The 27,825-nt window shown below is 36.4% G+C and overlaps 15 non-coding genes across 15 annotated transcripts; 7 read left to right on the top strand and 8 right to left on the bottom strand.

Moving 5' to 3' along the window:
* Nucleotides 1-3,598: 3,598 nt before the first annotated feature.
* trnaq-cug (transfer RNA glutamine (anticodon CUG)) lies at nucleotides 3,599-3,670 on the bottom strand. Its single transcript has one exon. It is a non-coding gene; the product is annotated as a tRNA-Gln (tRNA).
* Nucleotides 3,671-5,723: 2,053 nt separating this feature from the next.
* trnaq-cug (transfer RNA glutamine (anticodon CUG)) lies at nucleotides 5,724-5,795 on the bottom strand. The gene has a single exon. It is a non-coding gene; the product is annotated as a tRNA-Gln (tRNA).
* Nucleotides 5,796-9,202: 3,407 nt separating this feature from the next.
* trnaq-uug (transfer RNA glutamine (anticodon UUG)) lies at nucleotides 9,203-9,274 on the top strand. The gene has a single exon. It is a non-coding gene; the product is annotated as a tRNA-Gln (tRNA).
* Nucleotides 9,275-9,774: 500 nt separating this feature from the next.
* Nucleotides 9,775-9,846, bottom strand: trnap-agg (transfer RNA proline (anticodon AGG)). Its single transcript has one exon. It is a non-coding gene; the product is annotated as a tRNA-Pro (tRNA).
* A 440-nt stretch (nucleotides 9,847-10,286) lies between these two features.
* On the bottom strand, nucleotides 10,287-10,358 carry trnaq-cug (transfer RNA glutamine (anticodon CUG)). Its single transcript has one exon. It is a non-coding gene; the product is annotated as a tRNA-Gln (tRNA).
* Nucleotides 10,359-12,822: 2,464 nt separating this feature from the next.
* On the bottom strand, nucleotides 12,823-12,894 carry trnap-agg (transfer RNA proline (anticodon AGG)). The gene has a single exon. It is a non-coding gene; the product is annotated as a tRNA-Pro (tRNA).
* Nucleotides 12,895-18,164: 5,270 nt separating this feature from the next.
* trnap-agg (transfer RNA proline (anticodon AGG)) lies at nucleotides 18,165-18,236 on the top strand. The gene has a single exon. It is a non-coding gene; the product is annotated as a tRNA-Pro (tRNA).
* Nucleotides 18,237-19,702: 1,466 nt separating this feature from the next.
* trnaq-uug (transfer RNA glutamine (anticodon UUG)) lies at nucleotides 19,703-19,774 on the bottom strand. The gene has a single exon. It is a non-coding gene; the product is annotated as a tRNA-Gln (tRNA).
* A 928-nt stretch (nucleotides 19,775-20,702) lies between these two features.
* trnaq-cug (transfer RNA glutamine (anticodon CUG)) lies at nucleotides 20,703-20,774 on the top strand. The gene has a single exon. It is a non-coding gene; the product is annotated as a tRNA-Gln (tRNA).
* A 744-nt stretch (nucleotides 20,775-21,518) lies between these two features.
* trnap-ugg (transfer RNA proline (anticodon UGG)) lies at nucleotides 21,519-21,590 on the top strand. The gene has a single exon. It is a non-coding gene; the product is annotated as a tRNA-Pro (tRNA).
* Nucleotides 21,591-23,266: 1,676 nt separating this feature from the next.
* trnaq-uug (transfer RNA glutamine (anticodon UUG)) lies at nucleotides 23,267-23,338 on the bottom strand. Its single transcript has one exon. It is a non-coding gene; the product is annotated as a tRNA-Gln (tRNA).
* Nucleotides 23,339-25,096: 1,758 nt separating this feature from the next.
* Nucleotides 25,097-25,168, top strand: trnap-ugg (transfer RNA proline (anticodon UGG)). Its single transcript has one exon. It is a non-coding gene; the product is annotated as a tRNA-Pro (tRNA).
* Nucleotides 25,169-25,760: 592 nt separating this feature from the next.
* On the top strand, nucleotides 25,761-25,832 carry trnaq-cug (transfer RNA glutamine (anticodon CUG)). Its single transcript has one exon. It is a non-coding gene; the product is annotated as a tRNA-Gln (tRNA).
* Nucleotides 25,833-26,276: 444 nt separating this feature from the next.
* Nucleotides 26,277-26,348, top strand: trnap-agg (transfer RNA proline (anticodon AGG)). Its single transcript has one exon. It is a non-coding gene; the product is annotated as a tRNA-Pro (tRNA).
* Nucleotides 26,349-26,848: 500 nt separating this feature from the next.
* trnaq-cug (transfer RNA glutamine (anticodon CUG)) lies at nucleotides 26,849-26,920 on the bottom strand. Its single transcript has one exon. It is a non-coding gene; the product is annotated as a tRNA-Gln (tRNA).
* Nucleotides 26,921-27,825: the final 905 nt, after the last annotated feature.

The raw sequence follows: 27,825 nt of genomic DNA, 5'->3' as shown, positions 1-27,825 counted from the left end.
ATGACTTAACTAAGGAATCCGAGTGGCAGTCAGGTCCAAAGTTCCTTCGACTTCCTGAAAGTGAGTGGCCGAAGAAATCAGCCAAAGACGTCGCCGCACAAGCAAGAGACAATATCACAAAAATACAGAAGAAAACATTTGTCGCCGTACTCACCCGAAGTCAACAGAAAGCACAGGACCCAAAAAGAGTCCAAGAAACAGAGTCCAGATTCAGAAGACCACCTGCAGCAGCAGCAGTCCAAAAGCTACTGGACGAAAGGCGCTTCAGCAATCTAAGACGGCTGGTCGGGACAATAGTATGGACTTGGAGAGCAGTAAAGAAATTCCTGTGCCCCGGCGATAAAGAAAAGTGGGAGGCAGTACCTTCATCTGGTGTCATCACTGTGAACGAAAGAGAAGATGTGTTCAGAGACCTATGCTTGGCAGCACAGGAGGGCGTACACTTTCCAAACACAACAACAGACAGACTGGTTGTTTACAAGGACCAAACAAGCGGACTCCTGATGTGTGGTGGCAGGATCCAGACCTTCAGAGAAGACCACAGAGCTGTTCCCCTGCTACCGTTCCAGGCCTGGATCTCCACCCTCCTAGCCCGGGAAGCACACAGTGAGGGACATGAAGGAGTGGCAGGAACTACACTGCGGATGCGAAAGAAAGCATGGGTCATCAAAGGAAGAATTATTGCCCAAAAAGTTGTTGACAAGTGTGTCGTGTGCAAGAAAGCAAAAGCAAAGACCTGCCAGCAAATAATGGGAAACTTGCCTGAGGAGAGATCGAATCCGGCTGCACCATTTCAATTCACATCTGTCGACCTGTTCGGACCGTACCAAGTGAAGGATGATGTCAAGAGGAGGGTGAGCATGAAAGTATGGGGCGTGCTCTTCTGCTGCATGTCCAGCCGAGCCATCCATGTCGAACTGGCAAACACGCTAACAACGGAGAGCTTTCTACTTGCTTACCAGAGGTTCACTTCTGTCCGAGGCCATCCTCAGAAGATCTGGTCCGATCCAGGTACGAACTTTATTGGAGCAAAACCTGTCCTTGAAGAGATGTACAGTTACCTGAGACGACAAAACAAAGGATCACTAGAAGAATATGCTGCCAGGAATGGGACCGACTGGATGTGGAGAATCCTTCCAGCCGATTCACCTCACCGAAACGGTGCCGCCGAAGCTGCTGTCAAGATCACCAAAAGAGCTCTACAAAGCCTTGGTAGAGGAGAAGGCCTTGCCTTCAGTGAATTCCTGACTGTACTCAAGCTGGCCGCCAACCTTGCCAACGAAAGGCCTATCGACGCTAGAGTCCAGTGCCGTGAGGACGGCATCCAATACATCACTCCAAACACCCTGTTGCTTGGTCGAGCCACACAAAGTGGAGATTTCAAAACATTCGACTACACAACTTACCCCTTCAAAAGGCTGCAAGAGATTCAAATGCAAGTCAGCTACTTTTGGAAGTCCTGGAGCCAACTCGCAGGTCCAAACCTGTTCATCCGCAGTAAATGGCATACTGCTGAAAGAAATGCTGCCATTGGAGACATAGTGTGGCTCTGCGACCAAAATGCACTGAGGGGTCAGTTCAAGCTAGCAAGAGTTGTCAGTGTGAACGCAGATCCCAAAGGCATTGTCCGAGATGTCCACGTGAAAGTCTCTCCAAGTGGGTGCGTTCAGGTGAAGACTCCAAACCCTGTCGTTAAAGAGTCCAGGTCTAAGGAGAAGGACTTCCAGGGCACCATACTGCATCGAGACGTCCGACGCCTTGTCGTCCTCATCCCGGCGGAGGATCAGGTCAGGGGAGACCAGCTCGCCTGAGAGGTGCGATCTTTCCAGGTTACACTGCAAAGATCGAGTGGGAGGTGTTGCGGCGATCTGCCTGGAGGTGCGGCTGAAGGTGTGTGTGTGACAGCGGCTGTGCTGCTGCATGCGCGTCACAGCAGAAGCGCTGCATGCGTGTCACAGCAGAAGCGCTGCATGCGCGTCACAGCAGAAGCGCTGCTCCGCGGCGCGCCTCACCAGGTGCGCTCTCCAGCAGTGTGCAGGACGGAGCTGAGAGCAGCAGAGACAGAGACGATCACTAAAACCACGAAAGCACTTCACAAACGCATGGGAAAAAGGACTCAAACCAAACGGACTACCGGTTTTTCACCTTCCAAGATTCCAGTTAATAAACTGAAATACGAGTGAAATCCTGAGCCTCATCGAGTCCTTCCTTTTCAAGTGTGGGAAGCCATGTCGTTATAAATACACCTGACAGCCATTGTCATACATTTAACTGGTCTGCATTTTAGTTCATTATATATATAGAGGGCCACCCCTCCTCCAGTCCTATTGTCTCTGCTAGTGACATACAGATCATAGTCTTTTCATTTCAAAATCAACCTCCTTGCCTTTCTTTATCCATGTTTCAGATAAAGCAAATACCTTAAATCTACCTTTAAGTGACTCCAAAACATTTTTGATTTTAGAAAAGTGTTTTGGTAAACTTCTACATTAAAATGAATCAAAGAAAATGTATTTTCTATGCCTACATCATCAAGTTGCTCCTCAGTATAATAATGGCAAGAATCCTTGATATGCTTAAATATATGACTCTCTGGATCCACTTCATTATCAAAATCAAATGTTCCTCTGGAGTCTCTGGATGAGTCTAGATAAGTCTCTGGATCCACTTCATTCTCAAAATCAAATGTGCCACTTTCTGTATAATCAACACTTGAAAGGGCTTCAGTCTTGAAAGAAAGAGTCATGAGTTCCTTACAGAAGATCCAATAATCAAGCAAAAAAGAAGAAAAAGAAAAAAGAAAAATTCACTCACTATTTTCATTTGTACTGATCCACAGTCCCAAGTCTTGTCATTTTATTACTTTAGACTTGATTTAAACGTTTCCCTCCATTTTCCTGACAACTTACACTCAAGGTGTCAATGAAAATCTATCAAATTTCATCAATACTGTTTACTGTTTGATCCCTTTTTTTTACTTGGGGATATACAGGTTCCATGGTGTAATGGTTAGCACTCTGGACTCTGAATCCAAGTTCTAGTCTTGGTGGGACCAGCTTGCAGTACTTAAGTGGACATTTTTTTAAGATTTGTATTGATCCTTTTAGTGTATGCCTTCACAAAAAACGATATTAAAGTTTAAATGAATTGACTACCATTTTCATGCATAAATAAATTGAGGGTTTACGACCTCAGTCCTAGAACAAATAGAGCTCGTAAGTTGAGACACAACTGTATTTATTTCAGAGGTTTTTATTGATTTTCTCGAGTGTGTGATGTATGGAAAATTGATGTAAAAGTTAAATGTAACAAATATAAAGACAACTTTGTGTACGAGGGAAAAAGGTTATGATTGTAAATAAGACTTATAAACATAAGGACTTGGCCGGAAATTGAACCTAAAGCAATATCATTAGACGAGACCAACAAGCCCTGAAAATTTATGAGGCAAAAATATTTAAAAAAACAAAGGAAATATATATGTTTTTTTATATGGGTCACAATCTGAAATTGCAGGTTTAAGATGACTCAACATTTTAATTAGCACACTTTTTCCTGTAGAGTGGATTCATAGGGAAGTCATACTAATTTTACAATTTGGTTCCACCAAGACTTGAACTTGGATCACTGGATTCAGAGTCCAGAGTGCTAACCATTACACCATGGAACCTGTAAATGTACATGTAAAACAATGTGATCCTACAGTACACAGGGTGTGATTTGATTTGATATTTTGTTATTGATCCCTTGAGTGTGTGATGTCTGAAAAAAAAGGTTAAAATCAAGTCTTAACTCACCAATGTAAAGACAACTGTGTGTGCGAAGGAAAAAGTAATGACTGAAAACAGGAATCAAAGAACTAAGATCTTGTCCAGGATTTGAACGCAGGACATCTCTCACACCCTGAGTGAGAAGTATACGACGAGTCCGACAAGTCCTGGAACAAAACTTACCAACAAATCTCATTAAATGTGAGATTTTAGTAGGGGACACACTTTGACCATAGATTATGTAAGAGCTACCAGTTCAGTCCTAGAACAAACTGTGGTCATAAATGTACGTACCACTGTGTTTGATTTGATAGTTTTTCATTGATCCCTTTAGTGTGTGATGTCTGAAAAAATGATCAGAATCAAGTCTAAAGTCACAAATGTAACAACAACTGTGTATACGAAGAAACAAGTTATGATTGTAAATAAAACTTATAAACAATAAGGTCTTGTCTGGAAATTGAACCCGAAGCAATATCATTAGACAGGACCGACAAACCCTGAAATTGAATGTGGTAAAAATATACAAAAAGGAAAGAAACATTTTTTTTAATACAGGTCACAATCCAAAACTGTACTTTTAAGATACATTCAAAATTGCATCCTTTTACATGTACAAACTATTCAAGGGTAGGTCATACTGATCACTAATCACTCTAATGTTACAAGAAAGTTCCACCAAGACTTGAACTTGGATCACTGGATTCAGAGTCCAGAGTGCTAACCATTACACCATGGAACCTGTAAATGTACATGTAAAACAATGTGATCCTACAGTACACAGTACTTGATTTCATTTGATAGATTTTCATTGACACCTTGAGTGTAAGTTGTCAGGAAAATGGAGGGAAAAATTTAAAATCAAGTCTAAAGTAAAAAAAGACAAGACTTGTGACTGTGTGTACGAGGGGAAAAGTCATGACTGAAAACAGGAATTATAAACTTAAGTGTTTGTCCAAGTTCAACAAACCCTGCAAACATGTTTGCCCAAGCGATTTCAATAGGGGACACAATCTCAAAATTTTAAAATGTTGGTTTAAAGTGTAACACAGTTTCAGATTGTGTCCCCTATCAAGATCTCACATTTTATGAGATCTGTTGGGCAATCATGTTGACACTCAAGGTGTCAATGAAAATCCATTACATTTCATTAATTCTGTTTACTGTTGGATCACTTTTGTTACCTACACATATGCAAGTTCCATGGTGTAATGGTTAGCACTTTGGACTCTGAATCCAGTGATCCAAGTTCAAGTCTTGGTGGAACCAACTTGCGGTATTGAAGTGGAACATTCTTAAAGAAATTTATTGATCCCTTTAGTGTATGCCTTCACAAAAAAGGATAATAACGTTCAAAATGAAGTTCACAGTCAAAAATGTAAATAAATATAACTATGTGTGTACGACGGAAAAAGTAATGACTGAAAACAGGACTTAAAGACATAAAAGCTTTTCCGGAATTTGAACCCAGTCCATCTCTCACACTGAGCAAGAATCATACGACTAGACTAACAAGCCTCTAAAGACCTAATGTCTTTTAATAATGTTTTAAACTTTTAATAGGGAACACAATTGGAAAATGTGCTTTTAACACATATTTTGATTGACTACCATTTTCATGCATAAATAAACTGAGGGTTTACGACCTCAGTCCTAGAACAAATAGAGCTTGTAAGTTGAGACACAACTGTATTTATTTCAGAGATTTGTTATTGATTTCTGAGTGTGTGATGTATGGGAAATTAAGGGAACATTTTAAAATAAAGTTTAAAGTCACAAATGTAAAGATGACTGTGTGTACAAGGTAACAAGTTATGACTAAAAACAGGACTTAGAAACATATAGGGGGCACAAGAGAGTGAGTACATTTTTACCCAGGTTCTTTGCATTTTTCATGCATAGACTAAACAAATGGAGGTTACACTGAACATTATTTACTCCAGTATTGTGAGTAGGTTCCACCAAGACTTGAACTTGGATCACTGGATTCAGAGTCCAGAGTGCTAACCATTACACCATGGAACCTGTAAATGTACATGTAAAACAATGTGATCCTACAGTACACAGTACTTGATTGGATTTGTCTTTGATCCCTTGAGTTTGTGATGTCTGAAAAAAAAGGTTAAAATCAAGTCTTAAGTCACAAATGTAAAGACAACTTTGTGTGCGAAGGAACAAGTAATGACTGAAAACAAGACTCAAAGACCTAAGATCTTGTCCAGGATTTGAACGCAGGCCGTGTCTCACACCCTGAGTGAGAAGTATACGACGAGACCAACAAGCCCTGCAACAAAACTTGACAACAAACCTAATGACATGTGAGATTTTAATAGGGGACACACTTTAAACATAGATGAACTAAGGGTTACCAGCTCAGTCCTAGAACAAACTGTGGTCATAAATTTAGGTAACACTGTGTTTGATAAGTCACGAATGTAACAACAATTGTGTGTACAAGAAAGACAAGTTGTGATTAAAAATATAACATAAGGGCTTGTCCGGGAATTGAACCCGGGACCTCTCGCACCCTAAGCGAGAATCATACGACTAGACCAGGGGTCGGCAACCCGCGGCTCCGGAGCCGCATGCGGCTCCTTGACCACTCTGATGCGGCTCAGCTACATGCATGCCGACCCCCTTGATTTTCCCAGGAGACTTATGGATGTCAGTGTCTCTCATAGACTACTCCCAGGGAAAAATAATCCTATTAACACTCTAATTACTATATAAAGGGCGTGCCCTAATTGCACTGCAGTAATAGTCCTCTATAGCATTTACTTACAGCATGCCAGTCCAGCCACATGTTACATGTTGTTATTACTTGCTCACTCAGGAGACAGCAAAGCATAATTACTCATCAGCCACACAGCTTACACTGACGGTAGCCGTATCAAACAACTTCAACATTGTTACGTTACAAATATGCGCCACACTGTGAACCCACACCAAAAAAGAATGAAAAACACATTTCTGGAGAACATCCCACTGTAACACAACATAAACACAACACAACCATTACCCAGAATCCCATGCAGTCCTAACTCTTCCGTCTACATCAGGGATGTCAAACATACGGCCCGCGGGCCGGAACCGGCCCCCAAGGAGGTTCGATCAGGCCCGCAGGATCATTTGAAAGTGGAAAAAAATGCATAAAAGACATGGAATTAATATTTTAAATTCGCTGCAATTCATGGATTATCCGCTAAGGGGCGCACTCTTTCCATCAGAGTAGAAGACAAGCCGCATCACTGAGACAGACTGAAAACAGCAGACGGTATCAATTTTCTCAGTGATGAATATCAATAAAACAAAAATGCGTTCAAGGCTCACAAACAAGCACTTAAATGACATTCTGAAAGTGACAGCTAGTCAGGACATGACACCTGGTGTTGATGCACTTGTACAGGCCAAAAGATGCCAAGTTTCAGGAACAAATACAAGTCCAGACTAGACTAACACCTTTAAAATGCTGCCTTAGATACTGTTTGCATTGAAAGAATACAGCTCTGTGAAGATGAATCCTTACTGTGGTGATTTAAAAAATGTGCACTTTAATGTTAGTCAGCAGCTTCAAAACAAAAGTTGTGTGATGGAATTCTACTGTTCATACAACTCCATAAATTTTCAGTATGTATTGTATGTGTATGTATGTTTCATGTATGAAGTTTACAGATTTACAGGACAGGCGAACACTTTCTTCATTACACATTTAAAATCACTCTCCTTAGTTTGTAAGGTGTACGCAGGGATTACATTTAGATTTTATATGCGTATGTGTAAGTGGTTTAAAAATTCCTTTCTTTAAAAGTCTCATTTAATCTTAAAGTGCATTACTATATTTTTCAGTACCAATTAAAGTTTTGTGCCTTTGTACAATCAGTGGGATCAGTTGCAATGCATATTTGTGAATGATAAAAGTAAATTGCACATTTGTCTAAGGAAATATGAGGTGTTTCATGAAATGTTTTGTAAAAGGATAGTTCATTAAATTTCAATATTTTCCTAATGTTCTTGTGCTTCTTTACACCAAAACAAAGGAAAGACATGATATTTTGGTTATTTATAGCAGAGTATGGTATAATTTTAATGGTCCGGCCCACTTGACATCTCCCTAGGCCGTATGTGGCCCACGATGCAAAATGAGTTTGACACCCCTGGTCTACATTATACACCCCGCTACCACCAAATCCCCCCACACATCAACCCCCCCCCCCCCTCCCTCTTCGTGGTTGGTTGAGCGGAAGAGTTAGGGCTGCATGGGATTCTGGGTATTGGTACCGTCAGTGTAAGATGTGTGGCTGCTGAGTTAGTAGCCTTGCTGTCTCTTACGTGAGCAAGCTAGAGCCGCATTCCACTTGTGGCAGAGCAGGTACACTGATTGGGCAGACTGTAGAGGGCGCCAAATGTAGTGTCATCACGCTCTGATATTCAGGAGTCTCCCGGGAAAAATGAGAGGTTGGCAAGTGTGACGCAAGGGACATTCATCCAAAACTCGCGGGCTGCACTAACATCAAATTCCCACATTATAGTGCGTGCCGGTGCGTGTGTCTGAGACCCCTGGTTAACATAGCACAAAGCATGTAAGCTTTGTATGCGGTGTTTTTCATTTTAAATTTTAAAAACATTTTTGTGGCTCCCATTACTTTCTTTAATGTGTGAAACTTGCCAAAATGGCTCTTTGAGTGGTAAAGGTTGCCGACCCCTGGACTAGACCAACAAGCCTTAAAGAGTTTATAGCAAACATATTTTAAAAATGTTTTAATGTTTTAATAGGGGACAGTCTGAAACTACACTTTCAACACATATTTTGATTGACTACCATTTTCATGCATAAATAAACTGAGGGTTTACGACCTCAGTCCTAGAACAAATAGAGCTCGTAAGTTGAGACACAACTGTATTTATTTCAGAGGTTTTTATTGATCTCTTAAAAGAGTGTGCTGTATAAAAAATTGATGAAAAAGTTTAAAGTCACAACTATAAAGACAACATTGTGTACGAGGGAAAAAGTTTGACTGAAAACAGGAATTATAAACACAAGTGCTCGTCCAAGTTCAACAAATCTCATGAAATGTGAGACTTTAATAAGGGAAACGATCTGAAATTTTGTCACACTTTTAACCAACGTTTTTGAAGTCCTTTTGATTAATTCATGCATGAAAAAGGCAGTGAATCTAAATTTGGATTAAAAGTGCAAAGTTTTAACCCAGTTTCAGATTGTGTCCCCTATATGTTCATAAGTCCAGTTTTCAATCATGGATCTGTCCCTCGTACACACAGTCACAAGTCTTGTCTTTTTTTTTACTTTAGACTTGATTCAAAAGTTTCCCTCCATTTTCCTGACAACTTACACTCAAGGTGTCAAGGAAAATCTATCAAATGTCATCAATACTGTTTATTGTTTGATCACTTTCTTTACTTGGGGATATACAGGTTCCATGGTGTAATGGTTAGCACTCTGGACTTTGAATCCAGTGAGCCAAGTTCAAGTCTTGGTGGAACCAACTTGCTGTATTGAAGTGGACATTTTTAAATATTTGTATTGATCCCTTTAGTGTATACCTTCACAAAAAACGATAATGAAGTTCACAGTCAAAAGTAGAAAAAGGTATTACTATGTGTGTAAAAAGTAATGACTGAAAACAGGACTTAAACACAAAAAAGCTTGTCTAGGATTTGAACCCAGCCCATCTCTCACACCCTCAGCAAGAAGGATACGACGATACTAAGAAGTCCTGGAACAAGACTTACCAACATATCCTATGAAATGTGAGATTTTAATAGGGGACACAATCTGAAACTTGATTACCTTATTGCACTTTTAAACTTATTTAGATTCACTGACATTTTCATACATAGATGAACTAAGGGTTACCAGCTCAGTCCTAGAACAAACTGTGGTCATACATTTAGGTAACACTGTATTTGATAAGTCACGAATGTAACAACAATTGTGTGTACAAGAAAGACAATTTGTGATTAAAAATAAGACTTACAAGGATAAGGGCTTGTCCGGGAATTGAACCCGGGACCTCTCGCACCCTAAGCGAGAATCATACGACTAGACCAACAAGCCTTAAGAAGTCAATGGCAAGCATCTTTTAATTTTTTAAAAAAATCTTTTAATAGGGGACAGTCTGAAACTGCACTTTTAACACTTATTTTGATTGACTACCATTTTCATGCATAAATAAACGGAGGGTTTACGACCTCAGTCCTAGAACAAATAGAGCTTGTAAGTTGAGACACAACTGTATTTATTTCAGAGGTTTTTATTGATCTCTTGAGTGTGTGATGTATCGAAAATGTATGTAAAAGTTTAAAGTCACAAATGTAAAGTCAACTGTGTGTACGAGGGAAAATGTTGTGACTAAAAACAGGACTTGTGAACATATAAGGATCACAATTTGAAACTGGACTACAACATTGTACTTTTAAGCCAAATTTAGACTCTCTCCTTTTTTCATGAGAAAATATTTAAGGAGAGGTTTTACTGATCACTCTATTGTTACAAGAAGGTTCCACCAAGACTTGAACTTGGATCACTGGATTCAGAGTCCAGAGTGCTAACCATTACACCATGGAACCTGTAAATGTACATGTAAAACAATGTGATCCTACAGTACACAGTACTTGATTGGATTGAATAAATGGTTATTGACACCTTGAGTGTGTGATGTCAGGAAAATGGAGGGAAACGTTTAAATCAAGTCTAAAGTAAAAAAGACAAGACTTGTGACTGTGTGTACGAGGGGAAAAGTCATGACTGAAAACAGGAATTATAAACACAAGTGCTCATCCAAGTTCAACAAGTCTCATGAAATGTGAGACTTTAAAAAAGGACACGATCTGAAATGTTGTCCTAATTTTAACCAACATTTTTTAAATTTCATTTTGATTAATTCATGCATGAAAAAGGCAGTGAATCTAAATTTCGGTTAAAAGTGCAGAGTTGCCACTCAGTTTCAGATTGTGTCCCCTATATGTTCATAAGTCATGTTTTCAATCATGGATCTGTCCCTCGTACACACACTTGTTGTTACATTTGTGACTTTAGACTTGGTTTTAAACTTTCCTCTCACTTTTCCAGAGGGCACATAATCAAGGGATCAATGAAAATCTACAAAATCAAATACAGTTGTTTCTTAATTTAAAAGCTCTATTTGTTCTAGGACTGATCTTGTAAACCCTTATTTCATTTGTGCATGAAGATGGTAGTGAATTTAAATTTTGGTTTAAAGATTGTGTCCCCTATTAAAATCTCACATTTTGTAAGATTTGTTCGGCGATCCTGTTGCAGGGTTTGTTGGTCTTGGACAAGTCCTTGTGTTAAAATTATAATTCCTGTTTTCAGTCATGACTTTTCCCCTCGTACACACAGTCACAAGTCTTGTCTTTTTTTTACTTTAGACTTGATTTAAACGTTTCCCTCCATTTTCCTGACAACTTACACTCAAGCTGTCAATGAAAATCTATCAAATTTCATCAATACTGTTTACTGTTGGATCAGGGGATATACAGGTTCCATGGTGTAATGGTTAGCACTCTGGACTTTGAATCCAGTGATTCAAGTCTTGGTGGAACCAACTTGCTGTATTGAAGTGGACATTTTTAAAGATGTGTATTGATCCCTTTAGTGTATACCTTCACAAAAAACGATAATAAAGTTTAAAATGAAGTTCACAGTCAAAAGTAGAAATAAATATTACTATGTGTGTAAAAGGTAATGACTGAAAACAGGACTTAAAGACAAAAAAGCTTGTCTAGGATTTAAAACCAGTCCATCTCTCACACCCTCAGCAAGAAGGATACGACGATACTAAGAAGTCCTGGAGCAAGACTTACCAACAAATCTTATGAAATGTGAGATTTTAATAGGGGACACAATCTGAAGCTTGATTACCTTCTTGCACTTTTAAACGTATTTAAATTCACTGACATTTTCATACATAGATGAACTAAGGGTTACCAGCTCAGTCCTAGAACAAACTGTGGTCATACTAGGGATGTGCGTATCGATCCTGTGGTATCGATATATCGATACTCACACGCTACTCATTTGGCATCACTTTTCTGAAAAAAGTATCGATATAAACCAAAAAACAGCGTGTGGGGGGTGCAAGCATCACTTTCAGATGTTTTTGATGACCTACTTAACTTACTATGTGCTGGGACACCCCTGTACCTGGCAGAGTATAGAGCTGGCCCAGTCACATCACAGGAGACAGCGAATGAGCGTCGTCAACGTGCAACACCCACACAGCCAGCCGACAGCGATGCAGCCAGGCATATCCAGTGTCAGGCATTGTTTATTTTATTTTTTTACTGAATATTTTTGTTTAAATTCAAATAATTTCCGCACAGGGGAATTTACTGTTAGTTGAAAATTGCTTGAGTATTTAAAACAAGATAAGAAAGAGATACAATTTGGAGATTCTTCATCTTTGCATTACAGTTTTGTTTTTTTCCAAGAAAATCTTGAAATATATGATTGAATGTGATTTTGGTTTTAATCTGTAACATGATTTCTTACATTTCGAAAACATTAGCCTATTTCATATTTCATTAATTGCTAATTATATCACAAACTTTAAAAAATAACTGCATTTTCTTGCGATTCGGATTTGACAGTTAATTGGAAAGCCCTAATATCTAATTATTATTATATATAATATATAATTATTATTATATATAATATTTAATTTATTTTTCATATTTATGTTATTTATTTTAATTTGACTTTTATTATATATTGACCATAATACATGTGGTATAAACGGTCTGTATTTGTCTTGGGATTTGTCTTAAATAATAATAGTAATAATATTTTTGACTGACAAAAATTGCCAATAAGAAATTAATGGCATCGGTATCGGTATCGATGAAAATGCAAGAAAAAGTATCGGTATCGTATCGAATCCTAAAAGTGTGGTATCGCCCATCCCTAGGTTATACATTTAGGTAACACTGTATTTGATAAGTCACGAATGTAACAACAATTGTGTGTACAAGAAAGACAAGTTGTGATAAAAAATAGGACATTCAAACATAAGGGCTTGTCCGGGAATTGAACCCGGGACCTCTCACACCCTAAGCGAGAATCATACCACTAGATCAACAAGCCTTAAAGACAAAATGGTAAACAGCTTTTCAAAAATGTTTTAATCCTTCAATAGGGGCCACAATCTGAAACTGCACTTTTAACACATATTTTGATTGACTACCATTTTCATGCATAAATAAACTGAGGGTTTACGACCTCAGTCCTAGAACAAATAGAGCTCGTAAGTTGAGAAACAACTGTATTTATTTCAGATTTTTTTATTGATGTCTTGAGTGTGTGAAGTATGGAAAATTGATGAAAAAATGTAAAGTCACAAATGTAAAGACAACTGTGTACGAGGGAAAAAAGTCATGACTGAAAACAGGACTTATAAACATAAGTGCTCGTCCAAGTTCAACAAATCTCATGAAATGTGAGATTTTAATAAGGGACACGATCTGAAATTGTGTCATACTTTTAACCAACGTTTTTGAAGTCCTTTTGATTAAAAAGGCAGTGAATCCAAATGTGGGTTAAAAGTGCAAAGTTTCCAGTTTCAGATTGTGTCCCCTATATGTTCATAAGTCCTGTTTTCAATCATGGATCTGTCCCTCGTACACACATCATCATCATCATTTCTTTTTATTCCTTTCATAAAAATGCATATATACAAGCCATGTACAGTTGACACTTTAATTGTTTTTTAGTTTCTTATACATTTCCATGATCAGAAAGGAGCAGACGGAAGAATACTATTCTTATATTTATCTGCCCCCTTTTTAACACAAATTATTTAGATGACTTTATAACTGTTGCCTCCACCAACACCCGAACTCCAACATACTTTTAATTTTCGTTTAAGCATTTTCAAAATGACACGTCCAATCAAAATCAAAAAGCAGTTTGATATAATTCCAGTTGTCTCTTTTTGTAACTCTTTTTAAATTCAAAGATATTCTTGCAACTTTTGAAGTCTTTGTCTAGAGAATTCCATGCTTTCACACCAACAACAGACAAGCACATTTGCTTCAAATTTGTTCGCACTCTTGGATGTTTAAAATCATACGGCCTTCTGTGGTTCTCATCTTCAGACGTGAACACAAATAACTTTTGTAAGTCCTTCGGAAAAACTTTATTTCTAGCTTTGAACATCACTAATAGAGTATGCAATTCTACAATGTCTTTTAGTTTTAATAATGCTGACCTAATGAAGAGTGGATTTGTGTGGTCTCTATATCCTACTGTAAAAATGATACGAATGGCTCTTTTCTGTGAAAGAAATAGAGGCATTATGTTGCTGTGATATATATTTCCCCATATTTCTGCACAATAATTGAAATAAGGTAAAATAATTGAGCAATATAACATTCTCATTGTATTATACGGGAAACTGTATTTAACCTTGTTCAAAATAAATCAACTTTTAGATACCTTATTTTTCACATGCAATATATGAGCTTTCCATGTCAACTTTTCATCTAAGATGACCCCCAGAAATCTGATTTCAGACACCTTCTCAATTTTCACATTGTTTATGGATAAACTAACTTCTATCTTTCTTTTATTACTGAATACCATAAATTTAGTCTTTTCCAAGTTTAAAGATAATTTATTTACATCAAACCACAATTTTAGTTTAACCATTTCCTCTTCAATATTATCGGCTAAGATTTTCAAGTCATCTCCTGAACAATATAAATTTGTATCGTCTGCGAATAATACGTACTGTAAAATTTTCGAAACCTCACAAATATCATTTATATATAAAATAAAAAGTTTAGGTCCTAAAATCGAACCTTGTGGAATTCCACATTCAATATTCATACATTCTGACCTATGATCATCGATCTCAACATATTGCTGTCGTTGTTGTAAATAGCTGGTTAACCAGTCCAGTGCAACTCCTCTAACTCCATAAGTATATCATTTAGAAATGAGAATTTGATGATCTATAGTGTCGAATGCCTTCTTTAAATCAATGAAAACTCCTATTGTGTATTTATTTTGATCAATTGCAGTTGTAATATCTTCAATAATGTTCATGATGGCCAAGCTCGTAGACCTATTTGATCGAAATCCATACTGACTTTCATTTAATAATATATGTTTTTCAATAAAGCAGTCTAATTTATTAACAAACAGTTTTTCAAGCACTTTTAAAAATTGAGATAGGAGAGATACTGGTCTATAATTACCAAATGTATGTTTGTCTCCAGTTTTAAATAAAGGTATGACCTTAGCTGTTTTCATACTGTCTGGGAAAACTCCTACTTTGAAAGAACAATTAATTATATAATGTAATGGTTTAATGATGCAATCAATTGTGTTTTTTTATTATTTTCATGTCAATACCCTCATTGTCTGTTGAGGTCTTGTTTTTTAGTTTATAAACCACAGATACTATTTCATTTTCAGTCACTTCACTAAGAAACATTGACTGCATAACCCTATTTTCCCTTTTCCAGACACCCCCTGATTGATCATTAGCTCTTGGTATTTTGTTTGCTAAGCTAGGTCCTACATTTACAAAGAATTGATTTAATTCATTGACAATTTCATCTTTGTTTTCAACTAACATATATATTTTTTTAAATATCTAGGTAGTTCTGTTCGCCTTGTCCTATTCCCTATTGCTTTATTCAAAATATTCCATGTAGCCTTTATGTTATTTTTATTTTCATGCAACATTCTTTTGTAATATTCCCTTTTTGCTTGTCTCAATATGTTGGTCAACTTGTTTTTGTAGTTCTTATAGCGTTTTTCAGCATTCTCTGTTCTTGATTTGATAAACTCCTTATAAAGTCTATTTTTCTTTTTACATGCATTTTTCAAACTGTTTATCATCCAAGGTGCATTATTTTGCCTTTGTTTAGATGTGCATGGAACCTCAGGACAATGCTTGTTATACAGAGTAATATACTGTTTAAGAAAAGAATCATAGGCAGTGTTTATATCGTCTGTGTACACCTCTTTCCACTCTTGTTTTAATAGGTCATTCCTGAAGTTATTAATATGTTGGACACTTCTTTTCCTCTTAAGTATTTGATGATATGTTCTTTTAGGGAATTGATAGTCAAATATTGCAAATATAGGCAGATGATCACTTATGTCATTTATCACTAACCCAGTAGTGATGTGAATCCCTAAAACATTTGTAAAGATATTGTCTATTAAGGTTGCACTAGTTGTGGTTATTCTGCTAGGCTTTGTAATTAATGGGTACAGCCCTTTTTCATATAATATTTCTAAAAAATCGGATGTCTGTTTATGTGAATCTACCTTTAGAAGATCAATATTATAATCTCCACAAATTACGATAGTCCTATTTTTATTTAGACCATTAATCATTTCCTCTAATTTATCCATGAAGGTTTCCACTTTTGATCCTGGTTTTCTATATACACATGCAACAACAATGTTTCTGTTTTGTTCTAATTCTATCTCAACAGCTACACACTCCATTAAATCATTGATGGCCATTGTCATACATTTAACTGGTCTGCATTTTAGTTCATTATATATATAGAGGGCCACCCCTCCTCCAGTCCTATTGTCTCTGCTAGTGACATACAGATCATAGTCTTTTAATTTCAAAATCAACCTCCTTGCCTTTCTTTATCCATGTTTCAGATAAAGCAAATACCTTCAATCTACCTTTACAGTTTTTTTCCATCGCTAACAAGCGCTTACCTATACTTAAAATACTTTTACTAAACTCTTAACACAGACTTACACCTACAAAACACAATTGGCCAAATAGATCATTTTCTTCTCAAAAGCACATTTTGTTTACTATATACCGTAATTTCCGGACTATAAGCCGCTACTTTTTCCCCTCGTTCTGGTCCCTGCGGCTTATACAAGGGTGCGGCTTATTTACGGCCTGTTCTTCTCCGACACCGACGAAGAGGATTTCGGTGGTTTTAGTACGCAGGAGGAAGACGATGACACAATGATTAAAGACTGACTTTTCATGTACCGGTAGGCTGGTTATTTTGATAACGTACAGACGAGCACTTTGTATTACTTTGCACCGTTGTATTATTTGTACTCTGCACGAATGCTGTTCGCCATGTCAAAGATGTGAAAGTTTGATTGAATGATTGAAAGATTGATTGTTAATAAATGGGACGCTTTGCGTTCCCAAACAGTCATCTCTGTCCCGACAATCCCCTCCGTGGTAGCAGGAACCCCTATATACTACGGTAATTACACATCAAAACCCTGCGGCTTATAGTCGGGTGCGGCTTATATATGGAGCAATCTGTATTTTCCCCTAAATTTAGCTGGTGCGGCTTATAGTCAGGTGCGGCTTATAGTCCGGAAATTACGGTACTAACTCTTCATTTCAAAATAGAAGACATCTTTCTCTGCACACATTAACTTTACCAAAACACTGGACATCTGACTCAAAATGAAATTATTCTTTCAAAGAATAACTCTTGTTTTCACTTCACAAGGAACATGCAGCCAATCAAAGTACACCAGCTTTCAAAATACTGGCTATTGTGGACATTACAAAAACTGCATAGACTTTTATGTTTCAGTTTTACAGGTATTTGCATGCAAAACATGCAATCCACAGTTTTTTACGCCTAATTTTTTGGTTGGGAACTGTATATCCACATGTAATGTTCACATTCAAAAGCATTCCAGTAAAAAACAAAGTTTTTTTTTCTTTACTGTTTACTACAGGAGGTATAGTAGAAATACTGTTTACAGTATGATACAACCGAAAACGTTTTACAGTATTGTTTACAGTAACGTTAACAAAATATCCATGAACAAAAAAGCAACAGCAAAAAGCCCAGTAAAAAGGGAGAACTAAAAAAAAGCACAAAATTCCTTTACAGTATCTAATAACTGCGATCTTCAGGGTTAGGCCACAAGTTTTCATCCACATCGCATCTGATGTTACAGTATTATCAGCTGGGATATATTGTTTTACAACTGATATTACTGTATTACAGAAGCAGAGGTTTTTATACTGTATCTACGGTTTGGAATATTGTGTTTGCAATTGTGGGATATTGTGTGTTAACATTTGTAAATAATACAAAACAATCCATAATTTTGTTTGGAGGTATAGCTTGTCTGTTAAGAAAATGTAAGCATTATATAAATGTGTTCACTGACTGCATATTGTGTGAAAACAACATGAAATGTGTGAATGGTATGGCCACAAAGGACCGATGTTGTGCTAATCGTGTTTAGAGTTTTGAAAATGTGACTACGGTTTAGAAAAACGCTTGTCAGCGACTGAAAAAAACTGTAAAAGTGCAGTTTCAGATTGTGGCCCCTATTGAAGGATTAAAACATTTTTAAAAAGCTGTACACCATTTTGTCTTTAAGGCTTGTTGGTCTAGTCGTATGATTCTCGCTTAGGGTGCGAGAGGTCCCGGGTTCAATTCCCGGACAAGCCCTTATGTTTGAATGTCCTATTTTTTATCACAACTTGTCTTTCTTGTACACACAATTGTTGTTACATTCGTGACTTATCAAATACAGTGTTACCTAAATGTATGACCTAGGGATGGGCGATACCACACTTTTAGGATTCGATACGATACCGATACTTTTTCTTGCATTTTCATCGATACCGATACCGATGCCATTAATTTCTTATTGGCAATTTTTGTCAGTCAAAAATATTATTACTATTATTATTTAAGACAAATCCCAAGACAAATACAGACCGTTTATACCACATGTATTATGGTCAATATATAATAAAAGTCAAATTAAAATAAATAACATAAATATGAAAAATAAATTAAATATTATATATAATAATAATTATATATTATATATAATAATAATTAGATATTAGGGCTTTCCAATTAACTGTCAAATCCGAATCGCAAGAAGCTGCAGTTATTTTTTAAAGTTTGTGATATAATTAGCAATTATTGAAATATGAAATAGGCTAATGTTTTCGAAATGTAAGAAATCATGTTACAGATTAAAACCAAAATCACATTCAATCATATATTTCAAGATTTTCTTGGAAAAAAATAAAACTGTAATGCAAAGATGAAGAATCTCCAAATTGTATCTCTTTCTTATCTTGTTTTAAATACTCAAGCAATTTTCAACTAACAGTAAATTCCCCTGTGTGGAAATTATTTGAATTTACACAAAAATATTCAGTAAAAAAATAAAATAAACAATGCCTGACACTGGATATGCCTGGCTGCATCGCTGTCGGCTGGCTGTGTGGGTGTTGCACGTTGACGACGCTCATTCGCTGTCTCCTGTGATGTGACTGGGCCAGCTCTATACTCTGCCAGGTACAGGGGTGTCCCAGCACATAGGAAGTTAAGTAAGTCATCAAAAACATCTGAAAGTGATGCTTGCACCCCCCACACGCCGTTTTTTGGTTTATATCGATACTTTTTTCAGAAAAGTGATGCCAAATGAGTAGCGTGTGAGTATCGATATATCGATACCACAGGATCGATACGCACATCCCTAGTATGACCACAGTTTGTTCTAGGACTGAGCTGGTAACCCTTAATTCATCTATGTATGAAAATGTCAGCGAATTTAAATAAGTTTAAAAGTGCAATAAGGTAATCAAGTTTCAGATTGTGTCCCCTATTAAAATCTCACATTTCATAAGATTTGTTGGTAAGTCTTGCTCCAGGACTTCTTAGTATCGTCGTATCCTTCTTGCTGAGGGTGTGAGAGATGGTCTGGGTTTAAATCCTAGACAAGCTTTTTTGTCTTTAAGTCCTGTTTTCAGTCATTACCTTTTACACACATAGTAATATTTATTTCTACTTTTGACTGTGAACTTCATTTTAAACTTTATTATCGTTTTTTGTGAAGGTATACACTAAAGGGATCAATACAAATCTTTAAAAATGTCCACTTCAATACAGCAAGTTGGTTCCACCAAGACTTGAACTTGGATCACTGGATTCAAAGTCCAGAGTGCTAACCATTACACCATGGAACCTGCATATCCCCTGATCCAACAGTAAACAGTATTGATGAAATTTGATACATTTTCATTGACAGCTTGAGATTAAGTTGTCAGGAAAATGGAGGGAAACGTTTAAATCAAGTCTAAAGTAAAAAAAAGACAAGACTTGTGACTGTGTGTACGAGGGGAAAAGTCATGACTGAAAACAGGAATTATAATTTTAACACAAGGACTTGTCCAAGACCAACAAACCCTGCAACAGGATCGCCGAACAAATCTTACAAAATGTGAGATTTTAATAGGGGACACAATCTTTAAACCAAAATTTAAATTCACTACCATCTTCATGCACAAATGAAATAAGGGTTTACAAGATCAGTCCTAGAACAAATAGAGCTTGTAAATTAAGAAACAACTGTATTTGATTTTGTAGATTTTCATTGATCCCTTGATTATGTGCCCTCTGGAAAAGTGAGAGGAAAGTTTAAAACCAAGTCTAAAGTCACAAATGTAACAACAAGTGTGTGTACGAGGGACAGATCCATGATTGAAAACAGGACTTATGAACATATAGGGGACACAATCTGCTCAATCAACTCTGCACTTTTAACCGAAATTTAGATTCACTGCCTTTTTCATGCATGAATTAATCAAAAGGAATTTTAAAAAATGTTGGTTAAAATTAGGACAACATTTCAGATCGTGTCCTTTTTTAAAGTCTCACATTTCATGAGACTTGTTGAACTTGGACGAGCACTTGTGTATATAATTCCTGTTTTCAGTCATGACTTTTCCCCTCGTACACACAGTCACAAGTCTTGTCTTTTTTTACTTTAGGCTTTATTTAAACGTGTCCCTCCATTTTCCTGACAACTTACACTCAAGGTGTCAATGAGATTTAATCACATTTCATCAAGTACTGTGTACTGTAGGATCACATTGTTTTACATGTACATTTACAGGTTCCATGGTGTAATGGTTAGCACTCTGGACTCTGAATCCAGTGATCCAAGTTCAAGTCTTGGTGGAACCTTCTTGTCACATTAGAGTGTTCAGTATGACCTCCATTTAATCCCTTTTGCATGAAAAAGTGAGCGAATTAAATTGGATATGTGTTAAAAGTGCATTTTCAGATTGTTTGTTATTAAAAAAAAAAAAAAAGTTTTGTTTTGGTTCTTTCGAAAATGTTTGGCACTTTTTTTTTCAGGGCTTTTTGGTTTAATAGTGTGATTTTCACTTTGTGTGTGAGGGACCCTGGATTCAATTCTCGGACAAGCTCTTATGTTTATAAGTCCTATTTTTCAATAATAACTTTTTTCCTGGTACACACAGTTGTTGTTACATTTGTGACTTTTGACTTGATTTTGATCATTGATGGAGATATCACATACTAAAGGGATCAATACAAATCTATCAAGTCAAATGCCTATACCTAAATGTATGACAACAGTTTGTTCTAGGACTGAGCTGGTAAACGTTAGTTCATCTATGTATGAAAATGTCAGTAAATCTAAATATGTGTTAAAAGTGCAAAAAGGTGACCAAGTTTCAGATTGTGTCCCCTATTTAAATCACACACTTCATGAGCTCTGTTGGAAAGTCCTATTCCAAAGCTTGTTGATCTATCTTGTTGTAATTCTCACTTAGGGTGTGAGAGACCCTGGGTTCAATCCTAGACAAGCTCTTATGTCTTTAAGACATAAGAGCTTGTCTTAAAGATTGTGTCCCCTATTAAATGTGTTGTTGTTTTTTAGATGATTGCTGCTTTAACTCTCATGGCTTGTTGGTCTAGTTGTATGATTCTCGCTTTGGGTGCGAGAGGTCCCGGGTTCAATTCCCGGACAGGCCCTGTTTATAAGTCCTATTTTTATTCATAAATTATTTCCTCGTTCACATAGTTCTTGTTACATTTGTGACTTTAGACTTGATTTTGATCATTTTTGCAGACATCACACACTCAAGGGATAAATAACAGTGGTACCTAAATTTATGACCACAGTTTGTTCTAGGACTGAGCTGGTAACCCTTAGTTCATCTATGTATGAAAATGTCAGTGAATCTAAATATGTGTTAAAAGTGCAATAATGTAACCCGGTTTCAGATTGTGTCCCCTATTAAAATCTCACATTTCATGAGATTTGTTGAAACATGTTTTTGCAGTATTTGTTGGTATGATTGTACAATTTTTGCTTATGGTGTGAGAGTTTCTTACTTCAATTCCAAAGCAAACTTTTAAGTCTTGAAGTCATGTTTTCAGTCATGACTTTTCCCCTTTTACACACATAGTCATATTTTTTTTTTCTATTTTTGATGGTGAACTCAAATTGGAGCTTTTATCTCCTTTTTCAGACATCACACACTCAAGGGATCAATGACAATCTATCAAATCAAATCAAGTACTGTGTACTGTAGGATCACATTGTATTACATGTACATTTACAGGTTCCATGGTGTAATGGTTAGCACTCTGGACTCTGAATCCAGTGATCCAAGTTCAAGTCTTGGAGGAACCTTCTTGTCACAGTAGAGTGTTCAGTAAAACCTCCCTTTAAATATTTTCTCATGAAAAAAGGACTGAGTCTAAATTTGGCTTAAAAGTACAATGTTGTAGTCCAGTTTCAAATTGTGATCCTTAGATGTTCACAAGTCCTGTTTTTAGTCACAACTTTTTCCCTCGTACACACAGTTGTCTTTACATTTGTGACTTTAAACTTTTACATACATTTTCGATACATCACACACTCAAGAGATCAATAAAAACCTCTGAAATAAATACAGTTGTGTCTCAACTTACAAGCTCTATTTGTTCTAGGACTGAGGTCGTAAACCCTCAGTTTATTTATGCATGAAAATGGTAGTCAATCAAAATATGTGTTAAAAGTGCAGTTTCAGACTGTCCCCTATTAAAAGATAAAAAAAAAAAAAAAAAAGATGTTTGCCATTGACTTCTTAAGGCTTGTTGGTCTAGTCGTATGATTCTTGCTTAGGGTGCGAGAGGTCCCGGGTTCATTTCCCGGACAAGCCCTTATGCTTGTAAGTCTTATTTTTAATCACAAATTGTCTTTCTTGTACACACAATTGTTGTTACATCCGTGACTTATCAAACACAGTGTTACCTAAATGTATGACCACAGTTTGTTCTAGGACTGAGCTGGTAACCCTTAGTTCATCTATGTATGAAAATGTCACTGAATCTAAATAAGTTTAAAAGTGCAATAAGGTAATCAAGTTTCAGATTGTGTCCCCTATTAAAATCTCACATTTCATAGGATATGTTGGTAAGTCTTGTTCCAGGACTTCTTAGTATCGTCGTATCCTTCTTGCTGAGGGTGTGAGAGATGGACTGGGTTCAAATCCTAGACAAGCTTTTTTGTCTTTAAGTCCTGTTTTCAGTCAGTACTTTTTACACACATAGTAATATTTTTTTCTACTTTTGACTGTGAACTTCATTATCGTTTTTTGTGAAGGTATACACTAAAGGGATCAATACAAATCTTTAAAAATGTCCACTTCAATACAGCAAGTTGGTTCCACCAAGACTTGAACTTGGATCACTGGATTCAAAGTCCAGAGTGCTAACCATTACACCATGGAACCTGTATAAACCCAATTAAAAAAAGTGATGATCCAACAGTAAACAGTATTGATGAAATTTGATAGATTTTCATTGACAGCTTGAGTGTAAGTTGTCAGGAAAATGGAGGGAAACGTTTAAATCAAGTCTAAAGTAAAAAAAAAGACAAGACTTGTGACTGTGTGTACGAGGGGAAAAGTCATGACTGAAAACAGGAATTATAATTTTAACACAAGGACTTGTCCAAGACCAACAAACCCTGCAACAGGATCGCCGAACAAATCTTACAAAATGTGAGATTTTAATAGGGGACACAATCTTTAAACCAAAATTTAAATTCACTACCATCTTCATGCACAAATGAAATAAGGGTTTACAAGATCAGTCCTAGAACAAATAGAGCTTGTAAATTAAGAAACAACTGTATTTGATTTTGTAGATTTTCATTGATCCCTTGATTATGTGCCCTCTGGAAAAGTGAGAGGAAAGTTTAAAACCAAGTCTAAAGTCACACATGTAACAACAAGTGTGTGTACGAGGGACAGATCCATGATTGAAAACAGGACTTATGAACATATAGGGGACACAATCTGCTCAAGCAACTCTGCACTTTTAACCGAAATTTAGATTCACTGCCTTTTTCATACATCAATTAATCAAAAGGAATTTTAAAAAATGTTGGTTAAAATTAGGACAACATTTCAGATCGTGTCCTTTTTTAAAGTCTCACATTTCATGAGACTTGTTGAACTTGGACGAGCACTTGTGTTTATAATTCCTGTTTTCAGTCATGACTTTTCCCCTCGTACACACAGTCACAAGTCTTGTCTTTTTTACTTTAGACTTGATTTAAACGTGTCCCTCCATTTTCCTGACAACTTACACTCAAGGTGTCAATGAGATTTAATCACATTTCATCAAGTACTGTGTACTGTAGGATCACATTGTTTTACATGTACATTTACAGGTTCTATGGTGTAATGGTTAGCACTCTGGACTCTGAATCCAGTGATCCAAGTTCAAGTCTTGGTGGAACCTTCTTGTAACATTAGAGTGTTCAGTATGACCTCCATTTAATCTCTTTTGCATGAAAAAGTGAGCGAATTAAATTGGATATGTGTTAAAAGTGCATTTTCAGATTGTTTGTTATTAAAAAAAAAAAAAAGTTTTGTTTTGGTTCTTTCAAAAATGTTTGGCACTTTGTTTTTCAGGGCTTTTTGGTTTAATAGTGTGATTTTCACTTTGTGTGTGAGGGACCCTGGATTCAATTCTCGGACAAGCTCTTATGTTTATAAGTCCTATTTTTCAATAATAACTTTTTTCCTGGTACACATAGTTGTTGTTACATTTGTGACTTTTGACTTGATTTTGATCATTGATGGAGCTATCACATACTAAAGGGATCAATACAAATCTATCAAGTCAAATGCCTATACCTAAATGTATGACAACAGTTTGTTCTAGGACTGAGCTGGTAAACGTTAGTTCATCTATGTATGAAAATGTCAGTAAATCTAAATATGTGTTAAAAGTGCAAAAAGGTGACCAAGTTTCAGATTGTGTCCCCTATTTAAATCACACACTTCATGAGCTCTGTTGGAAAGTCCTATTCCAAAGCTTGTTGATCTATCTTGTTGTAATTCTCACTTAGGGTGTGGGAGACCCTGGGTTCAATCCTAGACAAGCTCTTATGTCTTTAAGACATAAGAGCTTGTCTTAAAGATTGTGTCCCCTATTAAATGTGTTGTTGTTTTTTAGATCATTGCTGCTTTAACTCTCATGGCTTGTTGGTCTAGTCGTATGATTCTCGCTTTGGGTGCGAGAGGTCCCGGGTTCAATTCCCGGACAGGCCCTGTTTATAAGTCCTATTTTTATTCATAAATTATTTCCTCGTTCACATAGTTCTTGTTACATTTGTGACTTTAGACTTGATTTTGATCATTTTTGCAGACATCTCACACTCAAGGGATAAATAACAGTGGTACCTAAATGTATGACCACAGTTTGTTCTAGGACTGAGCTGGTAACCCTTAGTTCATCTATGTATGAAAATGTCAGTGAATCTAAATATGTGTTAAAAGGGCAATAATGTAACCCGGTTTCAGATTGTGTCCCCTATTAAAATCTCACATTTCATGAGATTTGTTGAAACATGTTTTTGCAGTATTTGTTGGTATGATTGTACAATTTTTGCTTATGGTGAGAGAGCTTCTTGCTTCAATTCCAAGGCAAACTTTTAAGTCTTGAAGTCATGTTTTCAGTCATGACTTTTCCCCTTGTACACACATAGTCATGTTTTTTTTTTCAATTTTTGATGGTGAACTCAAATTGGAACTTTTATCTCCTTTTTCAGACATCACACACTCAAGGGATCAATGACAATCTATCAAATCCAATCAAGTACTGTGTACTGTAGGATCACATTGTTTTACATGTACATTTACAGGTTCCATGGTGTAATGGTTAGCACTCTGGACTCTGAATCCAGTGATCCAAGTTCAAGTCTTGGTGGAACCTTCTTGTCACATTAGAGTGTTCAGTAAAACCTCCCTTTAAATATTTTCTCATGAAAAAAGGAGAGAGTCTAAATTTGGCTTAAAAGTACAATGTTGTAGTCCAGTTTCAAATTGTGATCCTTATATGTTCACAAGTCCTGTTTTTAGTCACAACTTTTTCCCTCGTACACACAGTTGTCTTTACATTTGTGACTTTAAACTTTTACATACATTTTCGATACATCACACACTCAAGAGATCAACAAAAACCTCTGAAATAAATACAGTTGTGTCTCAACTTACAAGCTCTATTTGTTCTAGGACTGAGGTCGTAAACCCTCAGTTTATTTATGCATGAAAATGGTAGTCAATCAAAATATGTGTTAAAAGTGCAGTTTCAGACTGTGTCCCCTATTAAAAGATTAAAAAAAAAAAAAAAAAAAGATGTTTGCCATTGACTTCTTAAGGCTTGTTGGTCTAGTCGTATGATTCTCGCTTAGGGTGCGAGAGGTCCCGGGTTCAATTCCCGGACAAGCCCTTATGCTTGTAAGTCTTATTTTTAATCACAAATTGTCTTTCTTGTACACACAATTGTTGTTACATTCGTGACTTATCAAATACAGTGTTACCTAAATGTATGACCACAGTTTGTTCTAGGACTGAGCTGGTAACCCTTAGTTCATCTATGTATGAAAATGTCAGTGAATCTAAATAAGTTTAAAAGTGCAATAAGGTAATCAAGTTTCAGATTGTGTCCCCTATTAAAATCTCACATTTCATAGGATATGTTGGTAAGTCTTGTTCCAGGACTTCTTAGTATCGTCGTATCCTTCTTGCTGAGGGTGTGAGAGATGGACTGGGTTCAAATCCTAGACAAGCTTTTTTGTCTTTAAGTCCTGTTTTCAGTCAGTACTTTTTACACACATAGTAATATTTTTTTCTACTTTTGACTGTGAAATTCATTATCGTTTTTTGTGAAGGTATACACTAAAGGGATCAATACAAATCTTTAAAAATGTCCACTTCAATACATCAAGTTGGTTCCACCAAGACTTGAACTTGGATCACTGGATTCAGAGTCCAGAGTGCTAACCATTACACCATGGAACCTGCATATCCCCAAGTAAAAAAAGTGATCAAACAATAAACAGTATTGATGACATTTGATAGATTTTCCTTGACACCTTGAGTGTAAGTTGTCAGGAAAATGGAGGGAAACTTTTGAATCAAGTCTAAAGTAAAAAAACAGACAAGACTTGTGAGTGTGTGTACGAGGGACAGATCCATGATTGAAAACAGGACTTATGAACATATAGGGGACACAATCTGAAACTGGGTTAAAACTTTGCACTTTTAATCCAAATTTAGATTCACTGCCTTTTTCATGCATGAATTAATCAAAAGGACTTCAAAAACGTTGGTTAAAAGTGTGACAAAATTTCAGATCGTTTCCCTTATTAAAATCTCACATTTCATGAGATTTGTTGAACTTGGACGAGCACTTGTGTTTATAATTCCTGTTTTCAGTCAAACTTTTTCCCTCGTACACAATGTTGTCTTTATAGTTGTGACTTTAAACTTTTTCATCAATTTTTTATACAGCACACTCTTTTAAGAGATCAATAAAAACCTCTGAAATAAATACAGTTGTGTCTCAACTTACGAGCTCTATTTGTTCTAGGACTGAGGTCGTAAACCCTCAGTTTATTTATGCATGAAAATGGTAGTCAATCAAAATATGTGTTAAAAGTGTAGTTTCAGACTGTCCCCTATTAAAACATTAAAACATTTTTAAAATATGTTTGCTATAAACTCTTTAAGGCTTGTTGGTCTAGTCGTATGATTCTCGCTTAGGGTGCAAAAGGTCCCGGGTTCAATTCCCGGACGAGCCCTTATGTTTGTAAGTCCTATTTTTAATCACAACTTGTCTTTCTTGTACACACAATTGTTGTTACATTCATGACTTATCAAACACAGTGTTACCTAAATGTATGACCACAGTTTGTTCTAGGACT

Source organism: Entelurus aequoreus, linkage group LG11 (genome assembly GCF_033978785.1).
Source record: "Entelurus aequoreus isolate RoL-2023_Sb linkage group LG11, RoL_Eaeq_v1.1, whole genome shotgun sequence".
Classification (NCBI taxonomy): domain Eukaryota; kingdom Metazoa; phylum Chordata; class Actinopteri; order Syngnathiformes; family Syngnathidae; genus Entelurus; species Entelurus aequoreus.
The sequence above is the reverse complement of the archived record's forward strand: the minus strand, read 5'-3'. Positions and strand labels throughout refer to the sequence as shown.